At 47.5% G+C, this 24,694-nt stretch overlaps 1 protein-coding gene across 2 annotated transcripts in view; it reads left to right on the top strand.

Moving 5' to 3' along the window:
* The window catches only part of LOC119400073 (ATP-sensitive inward rectifier potassium channel 12), a 127,042-nt gene that overhangs the window by 54,422 nt on the left and 47,926 nt on the right, over positions 1-24,694 (top strand). Inside the window, exon 2 of one of the 2 annotated variants that reach the window (XM_037666997.2) lies at positions 15,938-16,023. The gene's annotated coding sequence lies outside the window, so the exon portion shown is untranslated. Of the gene's footprint in view, positions 1-15,937; positions 16,024-22,270; positions 22,575-24,694 lie in introns of those variants that run through there. The other variant, XM_037666996.2, reaches the window with a different exon arrangement.

Below are 24,694 nucleotides of genomic sequence, written 5' to 3'. Positions count from 1 at the left end.
AACATAGTTTGTGCGTGCGTGTGAGTGTGTGTGTGTGTGGGGGGGGGGGGGGGGGTGTTGCGTGGAAAGGTTGGCTGGCTGGCGTGGTGACACGCAAAACGAGTTTTCTGTTTTCTCCGCGCTCGGGAAGCGCGTTTTGCTTTTCACGGTCCGAGGCGCGGCGCGGCCCGTGCATCAAGGACATCGTGATTTGTTTCCACAACCGGCATTGGGCAATTCGAACCACGGTGTAGGTAGGTTTAGCGCATTCACTGGCTCGTTGTTTTCTTTTTTTTTTTTCGTCCTTATTTCGACATCTCACCCGCAGTGAGAATACGTGACTGGCGCACTTGTTTACCGAGAGTGTTCGGTGGCATGTGAGATCCTTGGTTCCACGATGCGATCAGAACGGCGTGCGAGAAGTCTACAGGATACGAGTGCGGAATGTGACACTGAATATTTATTCCTTTATATTTATATTCCTCTATATATCTGTCTCTTTTGAAGCACATGAGAAGGAGGACGAGGTAAAACTTTGACCGAGAGATTCGGGCCCGTACGTCCCAGGGTCGCCACACGACCCCACCGCGCTATGCGTACATGAGTACGTGTAGTTCCACTGAAAAGAAAGGAATTGTAGCGTAGAGCTGTCGTCGAGACCCTTCAATTTTTTTTCTATGATTGCAGAGTGGAATCATGTATAGGCGTGCACACGGGGGGGGGGGGGGGGGGGCAAGGGGAGGCAGGCTGCCTCCCTAATCAGATGACGGGGGGAGCGGGGGGGGCGCAAAGTTTGCCTCCTACTTTCACTCACTCGGACCCCTGCCCCGTCATTGTTCAAAAAGCAGGGTTACGGCCACGCAGGTTTTTGACGATAATGGCGGCCGAAGACCCCTGATGTTGAATGAATGAATGAATGAATGAATCTTTATTTCCACTGAACAGTTGCACAATGGAGGAGGGTTAGAAAAAAAAAAGCCGTAGACGGCTTGAGAAGCCTCAATCCCCTTATGTACAAACAGCATTCTAAGAACGGTTTACTTTTCATCTTTGCTCCCCGATAGCCAGGGACCAAAGGCCGCGGCCATTGTTAGAAGCGCTTCATCTCTTCATTCTCATGTGTTCTTTTTTTCATCAATTGTGAAGCATGTCGCGTTTTGGACTCGACCAACGGGGGAGGGGGGTGGCGCTGCGATGCAACTTTGCCCCCCCCCCCCCTCACCCTTAATGGGGCACCCTGCGCACGCCTATTGCATGTAACCTATCTTAACCAATTTTGTCGACATTGGAGCTTCGACGCGTACAGTTAATTTGCATTATTCTGCAATTTACGCGAATAATTATTTCACATTGTTGTCTTTCTAGTTCTGTGCGCATTTGCGTCTTGTCTTTAGGTGGCTGTCCTGCTTGGCTCAATCTGGAGTCTGCAATAGTGTAATAAATAAATAAATAAATAAATAAATAAATAAATTGCTTGAGAGAAAGGGAGAGAGGAGAGAGAGAGAAACTCTTTACTGAAAGGCAGATATGATAGGGGGTGGGGGTAACCTTTATTATTTTACAAGCAGCACACGGAAGCTCATATGTCTCAGTTGAAGTTTTACCGAAAAGCCTTGGAAAAAGTAAAAAAGAAAAGCGCTCTCAATAATTGTACCAAAATGGCAAGTTGGGCTAGTTGGTGCGCATTCGTATTCTGAAGAAAATGAACGTCCTAAATAGAAATGCGCGAGCGGTACCGCAAGCGGGTAGACGTACTGCACATGTTGGTTGCTTTCGGGCAAACGATTCGACTGCGTGTTCAGCTGCATTACACACCAGCTGCGCTCGCTCGTAGTTCCTGTGTAGAGCGTTTGCGACTGCAGGTAAAATATGCGAGTTGAAATCCCTCTAAGCGCACACGCCACAATCGAGTCCCATCGGAGGGGCAGAGAGGTGGATAACTTATGCGTTGTGATTTGAAGACGGGAACAGCGCTGGACACATGACGTTGAAAGAACGACAGACGAGGGCGCTGACAGGAAATTTTTGACATATTTCAGTGTGAAATGAAACCACTAATCGTAACGCGTTGAGCATCCCTCCGACAAAAAGATAAGATTTTAGACCTAGACCAATCTTTTGACACTGACCATGTGTGCTGGCAATATAAACCCCCGCTCGAAAAAAAGCTGTCCTACCCTTCTCGTCTGCGCACTCTAAATTTGTTACGAGAGGTATTGCAGTCTCCCACCTAAAAGCGTCTCTGACCCGCTCGTGCCACCGCCAGCTAGCTGGTAGCTTCAAGCACCAGTTGCAATGGCTCAGCCATGCTGGTTATCCCAGCGCCTTTCTTCTGGTGTCGGTTTCGGAAAGGCTTTTGGTGAGCTCGGCAAGAGGGGGCGGCACGCGACAAAGAGGATAAAAGGCCTCATGCAAGCACAGCCGTTATACCTTATATCCATGCGGTTCGCGCAGATTGAAAAAGGTTGCTGGTAAGATTGGAGTATGCGTTTTCTTCCGAAGGGAGGGGGGGGGGGGGGGGAGGTTATGCGGTCGCCCCCGTCACACCACGGCCGCTGCTCCTGGCAAGAAAATCTGAATCGGATCGACTCTCAGCTGTTATATACCATCAGTGGCGTAGGCGGAACATTTTTTTTTTGGGGAGGGGGGGGGGGGGGCACCTCCTTGATCCGACGTGGGGTCTGGCTTCGGGTCGAGTGTCATATTGTGCTCTGTATCCCATGGGAAAAAAAATTCGAGGGGGGGGGGGGCACAGGCCCGGTGTACCACCCCCTAGCTACGCCACTGTATACCATAACCTTTCTCTCTTACGTATTACTGCCCCCCCCCTTTCCCCTCTTTGTTTTTGTTTCTGCTGGCTATCACGTCTCACTTGCTTTCATATACAGTCGGAAGTGTCCTCAAGGACTTGACTTGCGTACAACCTTCTGCCTTCAGAAATAAAGAAAAGGACAACTTAAGCATCAACAGCAGTAAGCAGTGGCTGGAGCCAGCACCAAAGAAAAAAAAAGCACTAGGTCGACACGTTTCGTTTTTCCCTTCTTCGACGACTCCGACTCAGAAAGAGGAATTCCTCCTCTTCTTCTTTTTTCCTTCCGTCTATGGAATGGTGGTGGTACCCTTCCGTGGAATAAAACCGCGGCAAGATCTGTAAAACATACACTGGCGTGCCGAGGAATTCGGGGTGTCAAAAAGGAGGGAGGGGAGGGGAGGGGGGGAGAGTTAAGTTGTTTTGCTGCATACGTAATTCAGCTGCGAGATAAGTTGGAGAAAAACAAACACGCTGCGCTTGCGCATACATTGGCAAATGCGCTGCCGAAGCCTATAGTTGGCAGTGCGACCCGTTTTCCAAATTGATGAGCCGCGTTTCTTTGAAGAAGTCGAAGCAATACGTCAATTTCAGTGATGTATATAATTATGTGCGACTTTTGGAGGACATATGCATTTCTGTTAGTTTTGCTGCGGTCTCTCGCGAGCCGTAAATAAATGCTCGCATAAGCGGAAAATGCCACAAAAACGGGGTCACCAACGGCATGCGGGACTGTTAGATGGAATTATTCATGCCTAAAGGAAAGCGTCTCTTTGTGAAGCAAGTATTACTGGCGTTCTTGAAGTCAGTGCCTTACAGGGTGTTAAAAGCAGCAGGATGGTATGTAATGCCATAGGCGTGCGCGGGGTTGTCGGTTCGAAGAGAGAGAGAGGGGATGGGGGCATGTTTCGCAGCAGGAACCCTCGTATTGTTCAAGACGGAAAGAAAATAGGCTTCACAGTGGATGCAAAAAAAAAAAAAATTCCACCGCCATATTCACGAAGTGAATGATGTTAGAGGAGCTTGCTCGGAGATGATCGGGTAACCCGCGAATGCTCCGTGCACATTCTTCTACCGTCATATATAGACGTGACAACGTTGTATACATACATTACATCCCAATGTTATTAATTTATGCTTGGGTGCACTATATACATTTGATGAAGTATATTACATTTGGATTAACTATAACGTTATATATACGCAAAGATGTTGTTTACCAGGTTCAAACACATTCCTCTACCATCGTATATAAAGTGACAACGTTGTTATATATGCATTACATACACAATGTTTATTAATGTAAGGCTGGATGCTCTATAGACATTTGATGAAGTATATATACATTTCGATGAACTATAAACATTATATATACACAATGAGATGTTGTTTTACCAAGTTCAAGAAGGGCGTCCCTCGATGAGTTCGGGGACTGGTTTCCCTTTAAAGATGAGTTCTTTATGATGGATGAACTATATGCATTACATATACACAAGAGATGTTCTTTTACAAAGTACAAGAAGGGGGCGTCCCTCGATGAGCTTGGGGACTCGTTTCCCTTTACAGATGATTGCTTTATGATCAGTAAAGTATGTTGCCAAGGATCATCGATGATGGGACGCAATGGAAAGTTCGAGAAGGCAACATCGATACAGGTGCCCCTGATGGTGGTGGGACGTTTGCAGTCGTACGATACGCATCGGAGAGCTTAACGTGACATCATGTGTTGGCTGGTTATTGGCAAGGCGAGATCTTCCCGAGCTGCTGCTGCGTTGCGAGCCCGTCGCGCTGCTGCCGTTCATGCTGCGGAGCGGCAACGAAGAGTGTTCACTTAGTGAGCTCCCGGCGAAGAGAAAGGAAGCGAGCCAAACGAGAGGTGCGGCCCTCGAGCAGTCACCTAACTAGCGCTTGCGCCGAGCGTGGTGTGTGCCGCCTTGAGCGGCGGCGCCATCTAGTGAGCATTCTTGAAATCACCGGAGAGAGCGCAGCTGCGCCGAGCGTGGTGTGTGCCGCCGACGGTCACGCAGGTGAGGACAAAGGCGCGAGCATAAGAAGCTTGGCGAGCAAGCTCCTAAAAGTCCACCGACGATTGCGATACTGCTTAATGCTAATTCTGAGCGCGGCATCGTTTTGGGGCAACGCCAAGTGCGTTTGAAGTTTTGGCTATCCGCAGTCGTAGCAGTGTAACATTCGTTACATATTGCCACAGGAACCGCCAGCGCTCGAGTGCTACGCACACCATTCTGTGCATTGCAGGCGTCGCGAACCAAGCGAAATGCCGACAGCCCCGTTACGACAAGCCAAGCCAACCTCAGTGCACGTGCCAGCCCTGCATGCGCACGAGCTCCGACCGAGGTGCCAGGGCGCGTCACGGAAGAAGAAAGCGAGGTTAGAGGCCAGTGGCTCGTGATATCGACAGACTCCGCGTTCGCTCTCTTTCGTCCTCGTTCGCTCTATCGGTTACGCCGCCGCCAGGCAACAACGGCGGCGCCGCTCAACGCAGGAACGGGCGCACAAGAGCTGCGCTCTAAAATGAAGATTAAGCGATGACGTACTCCTCACAAAGGCCTGCCTTTGGTCCCCGGCTTTCCGGGGGTATGGGTGGCAAGTTAACAGTTCTTGGAGTGTACAGGCGCGCCCAACATGAGTTGTAACTTGCTGCCTGTGGTCAAATCGGCGCTACATAGAATGTCGGCGCCTATGTCGGCGCCACATGTGGCGCCGACATAGAAAACAATGAGTGACGTAAACACTGCTTCGACTACTCGTATTTGCAAAGCCAATTTCACATTTGCCAGTGTTACACTGTAGGCTTTAGGCTCTTTCAACTATGACGACCATGTTGCGACTGATATTGAGCGTCACTGTACCATCAGGGGGTCCCCTGCTGCCATCGCCGCCGAAAACCTGTTTAGCCTTAACTCTGCACTTTAACCGATGACGGAACAGGTCCGACTGATTAATAATTGTTGGGGTTTAATGTCCCCAAACCACCACGATTGTGAGGGACGCCGTAGTGGAGGGCTCCAGAACGTTCCACCACCTGGGTTTTTAGCGTGCACCTAAATTGAAGTACACGGGCCTCAAGCAATTTCGCCTCTATCGAAAATGCGGCCGCCGCAGCCAGGATTCGATCCCGAGAGTTGCGGGTCATCAGTAGACCACCATAACCACTATACCACCGATGCGGGCACAGATCCGACTCATTACAGGTATGGGGCAAACATGGCGCCCCCCTTAGATAATGGGGGGAGGTCTCGCTCCCCTGCTCCCTCTGTCAGAACACCTATGCGTCGAGCTACAAGCGTTTGGTTGTCAGTTTTCCGACTTCGCAGCCGAGGTGTGTACACACAGTATACACCCCGGTGCATGCCAGCTGGCTCTGGTTTGTCATCGATGCCGGCGTCTGGATGGGGGACTCCTACAAGTGGACCCCGTCCAAGCAATTGGCAGTCCGATTGCGCCCAATCGTCGCATCCGCTTGCTTTTGGGAAGACCTTATAGGGCGCTCGACACTACGACGCCGCCAGTCGATACTCGATGCCGGCGGCAAAGGTGTGCGAGCTGTTTTCTCTCGACATAACGAAACTCGCCGCGTCGAGCTGGTCGATATAACGAAATGAGCATTTCTTCCATGTACCTAGCCGGACACAGGGATGTGTGAGAAGGCTGTGTGTACCCTTGTTACAGTTACAATCGCGACCATTCTGGCCACAAGGTGTGCGAAGTGTCTCCCGCTTTATAACGAACATTGAGTAGGTCGAGTTGATCGATGTAACGAAAATTAGCTATTCTGCGTGTCCTGCGTTTCAGGCAACAAGGATATCTATCCCTGTTACAATATAACCGCGGTCATTTGGCTGCAACGTGTGCGAACTGTTTCTCGCGTTAGAACGGATGTAAGTTATAACGAACCGATGGGTGCAACGGAATGAGTGTTGTCGCATGCCCCTACTCTGTCCCATGGATGTTTGGTTTGTGATACGTGTTCCCGGAGGGGTCATGACCAGTCGGTTTTGATGCCAGCTACAAGGTGCGCGGTGTATTCACTGAAACCGTTGCTGCGCGCAGTGTCACGTACCGTAGCGACAGCCGCTGATCTTCAAGCATGTAACGCATAGCCGTGCGCACGAAGGGGGCAAGGGGAAACTCCATAAGGTTGCCGTTAGTCCACAGGCAGGGCAGTCCGCACTGGGATACTTATCTCTATATTTCTCAAGTCATGTCTTGTTTGCGCTAAGATGTAACCATCTCTCCCAGCGAAAAGTGCTACTGGTCTACGATTGCAATGCGCTCGAGGGATTCTCGTAAGCCTATTTCAGGTCATTGTTCAGGTCGTTGTTCAGATCTTCAGGTCATTGTTAGAGGGGTACTGACACCAATTTTCGAAGCGGAGTTTATTCCACCATACAAATCCCCTGAGCACAAAGACGGCTCTGACCAAGCGTGAAGCTCGGTAAATGCTGTGTATTTTATTTTCACCTTAATGTCGTTTATCACACGGCGACCTACTGACATCAACAGTAGCGTGACGTCAGACTACAGTATAAATTCTGGTGACTTCAAGTACCAGTTGTGATGACGTCAGGTACCAAAAACATGTAAAATGGCCGCTCGTCCGCTTGTGCGTTACCAACGGAGCGTAGCAGCCCTGGAAACGTCACGATATATTGCACGAGCACGTGACGAGAAGCTCATACCGTGTCCTGACGTCAGGGAACCGAAACTAGCTCTTAAAAACATGTTGTAATTAATTTTTCAGGACGCACTAACGCCTATACCAGTAGATATTCCGTGCTCTTGAGGACTTGGCATTTCATTTGACGCAAAAAATAACTGGAAATTTTTGGGTCAGTACCTTTTAATTATGTGTAGAAGCCGTTCGTTCAACTTGGAAGTTGTGAGCGGCGCGTCTTGATGTTTCAAATAGCTACTGGTGACGTCGAGGTTCGCTGGCGTGTTTCGTAGAGCTCCTCTGGGGGAGTGACCCAGCAGGACACCCTTGTAGGCTTTTTGATAAGTGCAGCAGCCCTACTTCATGAATGTCTAATTCAAGGAGATTCTGATATGGCGTGCTGTATGACCTTGCTCTGACGACCTGGCCACGCACCAATCACAAGAGTTGCAAACAATGGAAGAGGGGAAAAGTACGAAATATGTGCCGAGAAGCTAAGGTATTTGCTCATTAATTCAAGGAGGAAGGATATTAATTCAGGAGTAAACGGTAGGCGCTGCATCAGAATACCTCAGCGAGTCACAACTTTCTTTCTTCCTTTCTTTCTTTCTTTAGTTTAAATCCTAGTGTGGGAGGTTGATCTACATTCAGGAATCTTAACGAAGTCGCCATAGTTCATGACTTTTTATTTTTACTTTCGATGCTACGATTCTTAAAACGCATCCGAGCTATTCCCGAATCGTCAGTGAATACATAACTCTCGTCGTAACGCCATAATCGAATAAATTTCCCGGAAAGACCGCGTGAGGATGATCAGATACGCGATTGATAAGCGTTATCGGTCTTGTGCGGAATGCGGATAGATATCTTTTCGATCGTTCCGTCTCTTATCCTCTTATCTCAGCTTTCATCGCTATTTATTTTATACGGAACGTGTTGATATCAAAGGGTATGACAAACCTGATTGGCATTCGAGCGACGGTCACGTTTCTAGCGCAATTTGTGCGATCGGCGATGCTATGTAGTAGGTGTGGTTGGCTTAGTGGTTAGTGACCTACGGTCCCAAATATAGTATATTCGGTTGCAACCTAATAACGGAGCAAGCGGCGATTGCTTTGGCCTTGCTGGACAACAGGAGGTCCGCGATTTACAGCGACTCCAGATCGGCGATCAGAGTATTTGCCAAGGGCACCATCTCGGAACCGGCCTTGCGGATCCTCCGGGACAAGAACATTGAGCCACACACGCTCGTCTGGTTCCCAGCTCACATGGGACAGATCGAGGGAGCCCGGCCAAATCTAAACGAGTCGGCCCACATAGCTGCGCGAGGACTAGTAGGCCGCGTACCGGAGGGCGCGGCGCTGAGTTTTTGGAGAATCGGGACCCTCCCACCTCGTATAACGAACTCGCCAAACATTTTTACCTGGGGCGGAGACAATACCCTCCACCACACAGATAATTGAGCAGACCACAGGCTCTGCTACTCAGGCTACTTCAGGTCGGGGCGTATCCTAACCCCGCGCTATTGCACAAGAAATACAGCCAACTAATGCATGCTCATTATGCGCTGATATAGCGAATCTAGAACATATGCTTTGGTGGTGCCCCGCGTTACGCGGCGGCGAAGTTATCACGCCGTCAAAATGGGTGGCTGCTATTACCAGCTCCGGGCTCGAAGAACATCTATGGGCAGTGCAACGGGCCCGCGACGCAGCAGCGAGACTTGGTGTTTCTGTTCCGACGTGGGAGCGGCCCGTAACGTGCTAGGGCGCGTTCCGAGGGACCAAAATAAAGTTTGTTCATCCATCCATCCGCCCACAGCCATCACTGTGCCTCCCACAGAGAACTGTGGAGGGACTGTGGAGAGAACTGTGGAGGGGCCCGTTGTATACGGGTATGTGCCGCACGTGTCTGGAGGAAAGGGTTTGACGACGTACGCGAAAGGATTTTCACGTTGTTCACGTCATGACCAGACAGTCATATTCGTCAGACCCTCTTTGTCTCCGATGCCAATTTTGGTCTACACCAAGTTAAGGGGGCTATCACGAGAGCACCCAGACGTAGGCGGATAGATAGATAGATAGATAGATAGATAGATAGATAGATAGATAGATAGATAGATAGATAGATAGATAGATAGATAGATAGATAGATAGATAGATAGATAGATAGATAGATAGATAGATAGATAGATAGATAGATGGATAGATAGATAGATGGATAGATAGATAGATAGATAGATAGATAGATAGATAGATAGATAGATAGATAGATAGATAGATAGATAGATAGATAGATAGATAGATAGATAGATAGATAGATAGATAGATAGATAGATAGATAGATAGATAGATAGATAGATAGATAGATAGATAGATAGATAGATAGATAGATAGATAGATAGATAGATAGGAACGCTCCAGATGCCTGGGGTCGCTAAGAAATGCTTCGCATTTAAAAGTGCTTCACGTCACGGAAATGAGCAAGTGGGATTGCATGGAACGTCTGCGTAGATTTTCTCTGGGTAGGTCAGTGATGGCTGAGGGTGTATCTTGTATTTATTCTTATGTTGTAACCGACAATAGGCCATGGGCATGGCCTTTGGTTATGTTGAAGGGAAACAAATGAGCTAAATTGCAGAGGATAGCAGCGCAGAGAAAGCAATTCGAACGACAAAGGGTTGAGCGAGTTGGAAGACTCACTACGGACGATAATAATAATAATAATAATAATAATAATAATAATAATAATAATAATAATAATAATAATAATAATAATAATAATAATAATAAATTATTGGCATTTAACGTTCCAAAACCGCGACATGGTTATGAGGGACGCCGTAGTGGAGGGTTTCGGAAATTTCGACCTATATCTAAACACACGGACCTCAAGCATTTCGCCTACATTGAAATATTCGACCGCCGCGGCCGGGATCGTACCCGCGACCTTCGGGTTCAGCAGTCGAGCACCATAGCCATCAGCACGAAGGAGGGCAAGGCGCACAGACGCGGACGCGTGAGAGGAGAACCACGGAACACAAACGCCGACTTCTCTCTCTCTCTTTCTTTATCTATCTATCTATCTATCTATCTATCTATCTATCTATCTATCTATCTATCTATCTATCTATCTATCTATCTATCTATCTATCTATCTATCTATCTATCTATCTATCTATCTATCTATCTATCTATCTATCTACAGTAAAACCTCGGTGATACGATCACGGCTCGTACGAATTTCGGGGTGATACGAAATTTTCTGTGGTCCCGGCCAAGGCCCATTAGCCTGCAATGTATTGGAGTACGGTTGTTGCGAACCGAGTTGCACCCCGCGACGTTTGATACGAACGTACGCTAGCGCGCAGGTACGAACAGGTGCTGCCCGCGCTGTCGCGGAAGACCCGGCAATCACGCGCGGGCGCGGGCATGCGCGCTGCGCGACCATCAGCGGTGCGTCGTTGCCTACGAGATAGTGCGCGCGAATTTTGGAGGCCTTTAGGCGCCTTCGCTTTTAGATTACAGATGACGTTGACGTCGCGCTTTTTTTTTTCCGACGCGTTGCACGCGTGCTCCTGTGCTCGATGCAGCAGCGTCTTTGTACTGTGTTAACACGTGCCTGCCACGTCGATGCAAGTCATGTACCCGCAATCAGACATTCTATGAAACAAGACTGAAACTTGGGCTGCGGGTCCGTCCTGAAGTCGCATTAAAGGCGGACGAAGACCCCAAGAGACGAAGCGGACGGTCTTGGCGAAGGAGCTTGACCTCTGTCGTGTGCAAAGCGCTTCTTAAGTCACTTTGGCCGCAATATCCTGTTGTCATGCAGAAAAGCGTGGTAAGATTAGGAAGGGGCTACTAGCCGTCACGGGGCACAACACATCTCGTTCATTAATTACACACGCGCGCATGCACCGTATATTTACGAGTACAAGTATGATCGCTGACGTCTAAAAACTTTACCGGCAATCATTCAGAGCTGTTCATGACGTCGCTGCGGCCCTGAGGAACACTAAATCAAAACGTATGCCAACTTTCTTTTGTCGTATACTACTTTTCCATGTTTTCTGGTGATACTAATTTCGGATGATACGAATATTTTTGGTAAACCCGTGAGATTCGTATCACCGAGGTTTTACTGTATCTATCTATCTATCTATCTATCTATCTATCTATCTATCTATCTATCTATCTATCTATCTATCTATCTATCTATCTATCTATCTATCTATCTATCTATCTATCTATCTATCTATCTATCTATCTATCTATCTATCTATCTATCTATCTATCTATCTATCTATCTATCTATCTATCTATCTATCTATCTATCTTTCTTTCTTTCTTTCTTTCTTTCTTTCTTTCTGTCGCATTGCGCAATGGTCCCTCCTAACTGTTTCATTCTTCCATGCCGAGAATTGAGCCTCCATCCACGTGCTTAGCAGCACAACACTGCAGTTGCTACCGGCAACAACGACGGTTATGCGTTCACTTCCCGGCAACAACGAAATGTGGCAACATGAAATGACAAGTCACTTCGATAAAGGATCACATTTCCACATCAGAAACTTCTGCACGGTGGTATAGTGGTTATGGCACTCGACTGCTGACCCGAAGGTCGCGGGATCGAATCCCGGCCGCGGCGGCTGCATTTTCGATGAAGGCGAAAATGTTTGAGGCCCGTGTGCTTAGATTTAGGTGCACGTTAAAGAACCCCAGGTGGTCGAAATTTCCGGAGCCCTCCACTACGGCGTCTCTCATAATCATATCGTGGTTTTGGGACGTTAAACCCCAGATATTATTATTATTATCAGAAACTTCTGATCGCCGACAGGCCCACGATCGAGAGAGCGTCAATTATTGGTAAATCGAGCACACGATGACGCATGTCACCGGGGCAACTTCGATGGGCGCGTTTCTGCACGCTCGCCGACTCCGGGTCTTTCGCCCGCGACGCCGCCACTAGACTGTGAGTTATAAAAGCTTCGCTTAATAATCGAGAGAGAGAATAAACGCCGAAGCGCACATTGCGTCACAACCCGCGAGCTCGCAGCATTTTTATTCCCCTCTCCCCTCTTTCATCAGCGCATTGTCTCGACGTAAACAGAAGCAAGTAACAAGGTGGGCGAATTCTCATCCCTCCCAGTGCCCCCCCCCCTCCCTCTTCCTTCCCCGAAACCCTCGGCCGTCTAAGACGTCCGCGAACTGTAGAGGAGACGCATTCTTTTTAGTCAGAGAAAGAATCTTCTTAAAAGGCTGGCGTTAAAGCAAGAAATAAAGCCTCGAGCCGTCGGCAACCGTCGCCGGTTGTCTTCCGTTCCGCGTGAGTGGAGATGAACTGTTGCCCGGCCTGGCCCATCCCGGGTCGCCCTGCCGCAGCGGATGACAAGAGGCAGCAGCAGGCGACGTTGGTGGCGCCGTCTACATTGAGTGATGGATTACCCATTCGTTAGCGCACTGCCCGACGCGCTTCCCTTTTAAGTGACGGGGCAATTTGCGCTGCGTAAACAGACGGCTCAATCTCGCCGACTCGCTCTTTCACTTCGCTTGCCTTTTTGTGCCTGTGTATTCCGTCCCGGTTAAAAAATGTCTACGTAACCTGTCAATGGGCGTTACAATTTCAAATGCGAGAGCATTACATTGGCTTCCGCTACTGAGTGTGGCCTGACTTGGGTGTCTGGCCTCGGCATGACACCACTTTGATCTATCTATCTATCTATCTATCTATCTATCTATCTATCTATCTATCTATCTATCTATCTATCTATCTATCTATCTATCTATCTATCTATCTATCTATCTATCTATCTATCTATCTATCTATCTATCTATCTATCTATCTATCTATCTATCTATCTATCTATCTATCTATCTATCTATCTATCTATCTATCTATCTATCTATCTATCTATGTGTATGTATACGTTTATCTTTGTCGGTATCTGCCAATCTGTGTGTCTGTATGTCTGTCTTGAATTGGTGGTAAGCAACCTAATAATTGTTCTGGGTTTGAATAAAGAGTATGCTGCCGTTATAAAAGTACACAGCAATTAGCCAACGCAATCCGTCATTCAGCCATCGTCAGCCAAATCTGGTTGCATATTCGTCAGCATGGTACCTGGCTAAGGAAGATATCTCACTCGAGCCATGAAGTTTGGTCAGAAATTGCCTTTTTACTAAGTTATCGCTGAGTTCGCGAACATGTGTGTCCATTGTTCATGTGTCCGTCCACCATGTGTTTTTCGATGTCTGATGCAACCAATCAAGCCACGTGGTGTCACGTGGTAGTTACAGGGCAGTCACGTATAGCCTTTGGACAGTGACGTCACGCTTTCGGTTAGTCTTATTGTCTTCATGTAGTTGATGGGGGAGTGATGCGACAGGACAAGGACTCGTTGACGATTTAGCGGTTAAGGGCAAGCATGTGTGTGTTAGCATAACCCTTAATCGCATCTAGTTACCTACACTTAGCTCGATAGGCAACAACGCGAATCAACAGCAAATAGCCAACATCGGGCCAATACTGGCGAACCTAAGCCAGCACTAGCCGACGGTAGTCTGCTATGCTAACGCTGTGCGAGTAAGTACACAAGATCAGCCACAAAAAAATCCGGTCGAATCCACACAAACTCTGACACCCCTTCTCTCCGACCCGCCCCCTCCCCCAATTTCAAATGATATGATATTAAGTCGAAAGCCTTAAGTGCCTCATTGAACACGAAAAGCGACCGCCTTCGTCCACGCGCAGGGATGCAAAAAAAAATCGTCACGTGATGACGTCGTCATGTGACGTCATCGTGATGTCACTTTATGATACAATCCACTGAGAAAAAAGCAGATGGCGTTCGCCTTACAGTCACCTTAGGCGACTTAAGGAATGCTTAAGGAACCGTGTGACCTTGTTTAAGAGATCTAACTCTGAGCAACACCTAGGTGTCCAGATTCAGATTCGGAACCACGCTAGATTTAGGTGTCCGCGTCACGGAAAGCCTGCCACTGAGTGGACGGGCAGATCACGAGTTCGAGGTCATCTGGTGACGTACTCGCAGTGTCGTCGTCTGTGGGGTTAGAAGCTCGCCGTTGATGTCACTGTTTTTGTTGACCGTGTTTTGGCAACGTCGCAAATTGGCTCGGTTGCTCGCTTTTGGCATCGCGAGCGGCCTTTTTTAACGAAGGCCGACTATTACGTATATGCAATGCTGTCGGTATATCCGATTGGGCTCATTAATGTCCGACATGGCGTTAACGTCAGGGAACGCTTTTTTGTTTGCATCTCGCATAAAATAATTCGCCGACATCGCTCGCTCCGCAGGTGTATTCGCGCTCATGTTTGGAATTCGCTGACGGAAGTACGATTCCTGAAGAGATCGTGAAGACAGTTCAGTATCATTTGCTGCAGATGATAAGACTTCTGAAATGACCAAGGAGACATCGAAACAACAACAAATGTCTTCAAATGGTATTCCAGAACGTGGCTTACCTGACTTTGAAAAGACATCTATTTCTTCGTGTAAACTTCATTGTTGATATTACCATACTCTTGTATATATTACGGCAACTCAATATGCAACTTGTGTTTGCTTTTTCTTCATTTGCATAAGAGTCACTGCAAATTTTTGTACAAAATTTTCTACAAATGCATATTTAATCATGTTTGTTAGTCTACTTGTATTCCAGTAATAATGCTTACTATAATTTGTTGTGTAACTTGTTCAATTTAATTCGCTACGTTCCTCATTCTTCTTTGCCCCTCTTAGTCTTCAAAGGGCAGCATATACTAAATAAAAAATACTAAATAAATCGCGGAAAACAAGTCATTCGGGAGCGAGAAATTTGTTATTTGCATCGATGAATATGAGGGAATCAACAGAAAAAAAAAAACAGAGTCCACGAAGTCACTAAACGTGAATCTATACATTGCCAGCCTGTAACCGTCACAGTGATTGATGTTCATTGTGTCGTGGGACGCTCAGTTCTACCGTCTATAGTTTCTGTTTCTGTTACGGACACGCACCGTGAAAACCGGTCTTACATAAACCGTGAAAACCGGCCTTGCAATACTGGTCCTGCAAGGCTATGATATACAGAATATATAGAGTATAAATAAGGTACTAAAGGTAACGTTAGCCAACCTGTTGTTCGTTATATTTTCGAACTTTTTCTCCCCTACGCGAAAATATATGGTGTTGTTAGTAGAAGGTCTCAGAGCCGCACATTGCACAAGTGGTTTTCTTCTTTAATTTTGGCTCACGCTAGTTTGGGCGCCTTTTATATCTAAACAACATAACCACATATTAGGCGATATTTTTTTCCCGAAAAAGTCGTTCTGTTTTCCAAAGATGGCACAAAATACTTGCAGAAAATCTCCACTTGCGTAAAGAATGTTAATCAAGTTAGACTAAATCCGTAATGTACGTATCTACAGAGTGTGTCAATAAAAAGCATTTGTTTTCTTTTATTTTTTTTCTTTAGGCACGACCACCTGTTTCCCCTGCTTGTTCCACAGAAAGGACCGCAGCCTTGGATTGAACACCGCCGTTCACAGACCGCGCAAACAGGTACGACTCAGAATAGAACATGCATGGAAGTGTAACATGCTACTACATATCCGCTACGTGGAACAGCCGTGTACCGTGCACTGGCGCCGAAAAAAACAACGTGATCATTCACCTCTGTGTGCCAGGAAGCGGGCCAAAAATGTACCATCTGCTACCGCTCTATCTCTAGCGGCTGACTGTTCGTGGTACTAAAAAAATTCGCGTTGTTTACCCTGCGTCGACTTTGTGGTCGAATCGGACTTGACTGCTTGTTAAATATGGGTAAGCATTTTAGGGCTACTTCCGCCAGAAAATCATGCATCCGTTCATAACGTAACGCGTTGCGCCAACGGCCCCTTCCTTTGCGCTCTAGCCACTATGCCAACAAATCTTCATATACAACGATTAGTTGTATAGTGGCTATTTTACGGGTGGGTTTCGGTGCCGCCATATTGGGCTGTTAACCTCGCCGATTTGTATCGTTTAACAACTATACGAACAGTGAAACGATCATAAGTCGGCAAAAAGCGTGGAGCTCACTCAGACTCCCTCGTGAAATATATCTTGCCCTTAGGGCTGACTCGGACTCAGACTCACCAAAGTTTTTATTAACCGGACTCACTCAAACTCAGACTCAGTAATTTTTTTTTTCATCGGGACTCATTCCGACTCAAACTTATCAAATCTTACTCACTCATACTCACCGGTCGAACTGAGTCTGAGTGAGCCTGAGTGAGTCGACTCATGAGTGAGTTTGCCGACCTATGGAAACGATAGACGCATACACATGAAAGCACCTGGGTTGCTGCATTCGATGTTTCATGATCTTCTTAATTTACGTTATGACATAAAAAAATAGCGCTTATTTGGAGTGATCTGTACTCTTCTCAGGGAGAGTTATGTGCAGGTGTCCAGGTGTACCCTACACCAATTCAACGAGATCACAACTGTCCTGTTCGGAGCCGAAAGGAATTTAGCAAGGCGGCGTAATTCCTGCCATCCAGCCCTTAAATGTCGTCCTAATTATGGCGGCAGCTTTTGTGCGGTACTTAGCATATAGGTAGCAATAAGGGAAATTGCTTTCGCCGAAAATAAAAGGCCTTCACATTAGTCCAGTGTCCCTTATTCTGGCCTATCTGTGGCGGAAGAGGAAACGGCAGTTTGCCACATATTGTATCACCAAGTTTATGTCACACTTGTGCGATGGTTACGCCGAACGCTATTCGCGTAGGAGAGCCCAGCGAAGGTGCGCACTGGCTATGACGGAAAGGTACGTTAGGAACGAGGATTTAAAAAAATCACAGCATATCCACGGAGTGAATGATAATGAGTGGGCGAAGCTGCGGAGGTTCATCGGTAAACCGTGAATCTTCCGTGAATTCTGCCCAGTACATCATCACCGACGTGAGATCGGGCGCGTTTATACTAAAGGTTCGATGAGTTATGACCACTTGCAGCTCACTTTAATTTTACATGTACGCTGTGAATTTTCATTGTTTAGAAAACCATTGCTTTAGAAAACATCTGGCGTCTTTCGTTAAGCAGCTGGCGTCTTTTCGTTTTGCTTTAGAAACATCTGGCGTTCTTTCGTTTTGCTTTTAGAAAACATCTGGCGTCTTTCGTTGGTTTATTTCATCAATCAACGGCGTTTTGAACAAAATTTTTATTGTTTAATCACGCACAGGAGAAATCTCACCAGGCACTACCTTGGAGGTAAACAATGGCTGCTAATGGGAATGAGAGACAGAAGAAGTCGGCTTTTAGCTAACACTTACACTTCTACTTCTACTAACGTTTCCTACTGGAACATGCCAATGGCTGCTAATGGGGAATGAGAGACAGAAGAATTCGGCTTTTAGTTAACGCGCACGCTGCGAATTTTTTATTGTTCAACAACGCACAGGAAAAATGTCCCACCGGCACCACCTTGGAGGTCAAGATCTGGTACTAGCGTTACGACTGGTTACGCACTACGACTACGACAACTACGAGGGGCGAACGGGTGCCGCTTTAAGGAGCTTCGCCCCTAAAAATTACACTATCTCCCGCTAAAGGGGACCATGAGGCGATGCGAAGCAGCGTTTCGGCATGTCGATCCCGCGTTTCATCCGTATAGCAGTTTCCCGCCGACGTTGCCGTTTGCGCTGGACTTCCCTAGCTCGGGGCCCGCTTGCCGACGTTTACGTTGCGCTTCGGCGCTTCGAGTCTTCCGCTGCTCCTTGCTCTTGGAAGGCGTTAAGGTATTACTGTAACTGGCGCCGACATTGACGTTGGAACTCATGACACCGGCGCAGCCGGCGCAGTGACTGAGCGTGTGTACGACCTAACGCGAGCCTTTCATCTAAACGAGGAGGGGGGGGGGATAGGAGAGGAGGTGTGTGGAGAGAGTTTGTGCATGCGCAGTAAGGGTGGTCACGCCGCACACCGGATTGAACTCCGCCATAAGATGCTTCGCATCTAAAAGCTGCTTCTTGCGTAGCGATTGGTCCATATAATTCTAAAAGCTGCGCTAAATGCAGCTTCTCTACTGTGAAGCCTGAGGAAATGCGTAGCACTGGCAGCCAGCGATTCCCGTTCGTAGAATAGTCAATTGTCCGTTTACCGAACCGTCGATGACGTCAATGTTTGAGTTAAGCATGTACGGTTTCCCCGGCACGAGTAGAATCTTCTTAGGGAGATTCGCAAACTCGGTGTTCGACATGCGCGCTGTTTTTTGCTGCGCTTTATCGAGTTTCTGCTTGTTACGGCATTTGAGATGCGTGTAGTCCGCAGTGATTTCCGTCAGATTGTTTCCCCCTTCAGATGTAGCCGGAGAAGCGCCGGTGAGAGGAGCCATCGCGCGCTTGGCGGGGCGGTGGCGCCCTCTATTGCTCGGCTGAGGTGTCAACCGCATGTTTCCGAAGTGTTGTTAGCCTCTAATTATCGACGGAATAAAATTGTCTGTGGTTTCGGTGCTACACAGTGTTGACAGCGCTTCTGACGGCCAATGCAGTCGTCGAGGCCGCGGCGATAAACGAGGACGGGAACTGCAAGGCAGGCACGTCACTGGCGCCGCGCATGCTCAGATTTGGCCCGTTTCGAACTGTAGGCGTCGCTCGCGCTGTTCCGAGCGCGACGCTCCGTCGTTCTAGAGATAAGTGTAGACCACTGTACGCCCTGCTGTATTCCTTGGGTTAAACTTGTGTTCCGTCGTGCTGCCGAAGCGACCGGATCTCAGAGGCCATGTACAAGAATGAAATCTGCTGCGCCGGGTGCCGCAACGATCCAACCTGCTCACAAGAAACTCGTCTACTCTTTCAATGAACTCATTCAATTAATTTTTATTAACTACGCTGCCAGTGAGTTGGCCCTCATCTTAAGTGAGCTTATACTCCGATATCACATGTATCTAATATAATTTAACTTGAAGCAGAACGATCGATTTCGTACAAGTTTTATTGGTTAGAAGACTTTTTCTGAATGTTCGGAAAAGCGGAAGTGAGTGCTGTACCGGAAGTGCTTGGAAGAGACAAGAGCGTCACTCGGTGTTCGTGCTGTCTACTGCTAGTAAAGTTCACGATCGAGAGAGGGGTCAGGCAAAGGAATACGATCTATCCAATGGTGTTCACTGAAATGCCTAGAAGTACTGAGCAAGTAAAGGAACATCAATGTACCTAAGGCTCGATTTGAACTCGGGTCCCCCATGTCTTCAATCTCCATGACTGGGTTGTCCGCAGACTTCTTGTTTTATTTTTCCATAAACACAGACAAGAAGTCTTTCGGAGCATCAGTATGCAATCTTTAGAAGAATGTGTATAGAGATTCTAGAGAACGGTGTGCCTCGGTCGTCACCGACTTTCTATCGGCATAGCGTGAGACTCGCCGCTGTCTGAAGCAATTAAGCGCGTCACCCTGTGCGCCGCTCCTCCGCTGCGCACCGACAGCGTCAGAGTTCACGTCGACGCGCGCGCGGTGGAAACGTAAATGCGTCTTACGTCATGAGTGTTACGTCATGATGATGTTCCTTTAGTGCTGTCGCTACGCGGCGAGTCTCTAAACTCTTGGCCATATTTCTTTAAATTTAAAGTGCCATTCTCCGAATTATCAGACAATTAAAAGACAGTGCCTTCTTGGGCTTCCAGCCATTTTATACAGTACAATTTTCTTTAAAGACAATTTCTAATCGAACTCTATTGCTGTCAATAATTGCATACAACCAGCACTGGCTGGCATTGGCTACTCTTGGCATAATGTGTCGGATGATGTCTGCTAACCACCCGATTTTTTTTTCCTGAACTGTCGCTCGTTTTTAACTCGGTGAGCTCCCATCGTCCATCGCTGAACACCGGCTCCTCTTCTGACGCCACAGTATAGTTAGTGACGTCACCTGGCTACAAGAGAAGTTTGAGCTGTACGCATCGAGGAAGAGTGCAAGGCTATGGGCTTTGAAGTTTAGCCGGTGTCTGGCAGCCGAGAACTGCTCAAGACGTAATTTGACGATGATGATTATGATGACTGCTCTACTGCACGCTGACCGTGTTATAGGGTCGTTCTTTAGAATAAGCCCTGGTCGATCATGACAACAGAATGATTGGCTACGGCAGCCAACCAGTCAAAAACTTCTTACGAAGCAAAAGCTTCGTAAGAAGACACTTTAATTGTAGTTGTACCTTTTAAAACGGAGCGCTTCCTTTGTATGAGTCCAACGGATAGATGTGTGGTTTGCCATGGCCTTTATCACATTGTATGCGTGGTGATCTGTGTAGGCTAGTCAGTTGCAGATTATGTGGAATGGTCGCGTCGGTGGGATGTGCTCTATGTTGGAGTAAGGGCTTAGCCAGAATTTCTTTCTTTCTTGTGGGGTGGGGGGGGGGGGTCAGGTGAACCACCCAACGCAGACCCCTGGCTACGCCAGTGGCTGGCGTGTAACTTAATTGTTCGTTCACCTCGACCTGAAGGTGCTGTATGGACAGTATTACCTCTGCAGGCTTGCCATGGTCACTGTGTCTTTACAGGCCAAATATGGTGACGTCACTGTATACCGAGCCATCTTGTCTTACCTACATGAAAAGCACCTGTGGGCATCGCAACGTCGAGTCTCACTCATGGTCTCTTTACCATTGTAGGCCTATCGGCATGACGACACTGTTTCGTGAACTACAGCCCTGTCTCTTCTGCGTTGTACCTCTGTACGCTTCGTTCGTTAATCCGCATGCCTAAATGCGTGACGTATATCACTGTTCCGTGCATTACTGACTTGCCTATCCTAGGCTGTAACTGGTCGTGGCCGTTCCTGGCGAGCTTTCGAAGCTACTTTAATACACTACGTATCCATTCATTCTTTGGCACAAATCTCGTTGCTTTTTTTTTCGCACTCAGCGAGATCTGAGGAGAAGGTCGGTAAACAGATTGAGATAAGAGCCGTAAGCGGATGCCCTTTCCAGCTCTTAATATATTCTTTCATTCAGCCGGTCGCAGATAAGCGGGAAGACGTTTGCGAGAAGCAAGCCTCGCCCTTCCTTGCTTTCATTCAGACCAGACAGATGGATAGGTACGTGAAGTATTACCGCGCGAGTAACAGCGTCGACCGATGCTTTGTCTAGTGTAGCAGACAACTACTAGCCGACGACTACGAGAGGACTGCTAGCAGATGTCTGCATGAAGATGACTTTTAGCAGACGTACTTCAAGCGTGAAAATGAAGATACAACTATTACTCGTCTACACGAAGACGACTATATTAGCAGCCGCACATTAAACGTGAAAAAAACGAGATACAGTTACTAGCAGACGGCCACAAGAAGACTACTAGCGGACGTCTACAAGAAGACTATTCGTAGACGTACTTGAACTGTGGAAAAAAAGGGGGGATTGGTGAAGCGAGTTGCAGACGACGCATGTCTGTCGTCTGGCTGGCAACTGAGTTTCAGAAGACAGCAGGGCTCGTCGTCCTTTTGTTGCTTCGTTTGATTTTTTTTCTTTTGTCGTCTGGCTGTCAAGTTACTTACAGAAAGACACCGCTAGTCTTTACGTTTGATCCTTTCTTTTTTGCTGTTGTAGATGGTCGTTTGTTTTTGTTGAACCGCGGCCACAAAGGCGTCAACTCTTGCTTCCTGAGGCCAAGTGGAAAGCAAACACCGATTGGTTGTGGCGAAAGGTGGCGGGAGAGGAGGTTCGGTGGGAGAGGAGGGATAAGACGTGACGCGGGCACGTGTACAGGAGTCACGTGACCTTGTTGTAGGGTAGTGAGGGCATGCGTCGTGCTCCTATGCACACACAGTCGTCGATGTGCCGCTGACGTGCGCGCGCAACCGTTGCAGCCGGAGCTGCTCCTCCTGTGCTGTGATTGGCTGAGCTGCTGCCGGCCCTAGTGTAACCGGTATACCAGCTTCGCTGTTGTGCGTTGGTGGAGTACGCCTGTGTTCGCCGTCGGCGTGGTCGCGCTTACTCAATCCTGGGACATGGTCACTGCTGCGGTTTCCTCGAGCTAAACCTACGAGATACATATTTAGGAAAACGTACAGCCTGCCATCTTTTCTTCTTTTTTTGAAGACTGGAAAGTTAAGAGCCTGAGCTCCATCGCCTGCCATTTGGGTGAGTGAGTCTTTTCCGAAAGGTGTAGTATGGTGCTTGTGTTTCACTTTCGGTTCGGTACTTGCGCCGCGCTGCTTGTATACCTGCATCCGTACAATAAACCCCTAACGACTTTCTCAACTTGAAATCGATTTAAAGTGGGGCGTCCGTGTTTGTGTGCTGGCTTCCTTCTGGAGACTATAACCTCACCATCATCATCATTTTCAGCCAATATTATGACCACTGTCAGATGAAGCCCTCTTTTAATGATCTCCACTTTATCCTATCTTGTGCGAGCTGTTTCCATTTTTTGTGCCTGTGAACTCTTCAGTTTCGTCACTCCCTATAATCCCCTGCCGTTCACTGACAGGGATGTTCCATCCCTTGTATCTATTCCGTCGCCCTAACCAACCATCGGTTACCTGTCCTTCGCGTTACGTGACGTACCCAGGACCACCTCTTCTTCTTAATGTCACCTAGGATGTCGGCTACCCCTGGTTGTCCTATAATGTCGGTGATTTGGTTGGCGCTATAGTTTAACACCAGCCAAAGCTTAAGGTAGTGCCGAAGTTTCAGGTCCGATTCCGACTCTTCCTCAAGGAGCTGAAACTTTTTCTGGAGAAGTTTAGCTCGAGGATATTCTATAGCCAGCCAGACAGACTTCTATCGAAGATGTTTACAATTAAGTGCTGGTTTATTGGTTGCAGCCGAAGTTGAGGCAGTATTAAATCCACAAGTTTGTGTAAACCAGAGGTCTCAGACTTACCTCAGCTAGCGGGCCGCAGTCACGAAATTTAGTCCCACAAGGGTCGGGACAGTGAAGATGGTAAGAGCAGGGGGAAGGGTGGGAAAAGAGAACTAGAACGAAATGAAGCCTAACGGTGCCATTTCGAAGAACGCCTTTCCTATATCCTCTATGTGGGTCATTTCTGAAGGGTATTCGATGTCAGCTTTCGAAATACATATAGATACTGATTTTCACTATGATTAAAATCTGGACGCCGATTCTGAATATATAGAGTTTTCGTTCCACGGTGATGTTTCAACATGACAGCATGGGGTGCCTCACGAAAAAAAAAAAGATGATGTGCCGTCTCTGTATATAGCATACCGAAACAAAGCGTTATTAATTGCAACAGGCGAGAAAGTAATCGGAGTAAAGTCACAAAACTTTATTCCGTGAAGCCGCGGGCCGCGTCTTTTAGACTCCTGGTGTAAACGCTGTTTATTTTGTGAGATAGCGGAAAGCTGTAATCAGCAGCAGACCTCGGCCAGTCACTCAGTAAGCTACTTTCTTACGAAAGTACCTACTGTAAAAGTCTATTCAGCTTTATATTAAGTTCTTCCGTTTTTCATAGATTTTCCGTGAAGGCGCGATTGTGTTACGGTCGATTCTTGTCTGACTCCAGCTGACAACCTATACATCTACCGCGATTTCTATTACTAATATTGATTGGTCCGATGTTTAAGCAGTCGCCCGACTCCTCGATTGTGCTGTGGTCCTCGGTTGTACACGCTACCTTCGCGTCGTTCTATGCAGAAGAACGTTATATCCAGTACAGCAGGGCGTGCGTTGAAGGACCAGCAGCTGATATAGAGACTCTTTTACGTATGGGTTTCGTTGCCTCCATATTAGGCTTTAGCCTCATGTTTTGGTATCTTTAACAATTAAGCTAACAGTGCTATACGGTCGACGCACATGCGCGGAAACGGTTGGGTTGGTGCATTCGACGTTTCGTGACCTTGTTAATTTCAGGTCGCGATGTACAGAAGTAAGAAAACATTCGCTTAACAGTCCAATTATGTGACCGCATCCATGCGTCTTAAGTAAAATCGTCTATAGAGACTGTCTTTGACGCTCTTTTTTTTATTTTCGAAAGTCTGCCCTTAGGCATAATAATTATCGATTCAAAAATACACATACAAATTTGCTTCTCCCGCTGGAAGGCTGTGATCCCCCATACTTCGGCATGCAATCTTCAGGTGCTGAGTCGAGCCCGATTATAACAATCAAGCGGCTGAGCTAAGCATGGTTCGATGTATCTCACCCGAATTCTTCTACATTCGCTGTCCTTTGGTGGGCTGTTCGCCGAGATAACACCAGCCGAGCTTATCAAAATGCCGACAGGGCTCACGAAACG

The sequence above is a fragment of the Rhipicephalus sanguineus genome, chromosome 7 (genome assembly GCF_013339695.2).
Source record: "Rhipicephalus sanguineus isolate Rsan-2018 chromosome 7, BIME_Rsan_1.4, whole genome shotgun sequence".
Lineage (NCBI taxonomy): Eukaryota > Metazoa > Arthropoda > Arachnida > Ixodida > Ixodidae > Rhipicephalus > Rhipicephalus sanguineus.
This window is presented reverse-complemented; position numbering and strand designations above follow the sequence as displayed.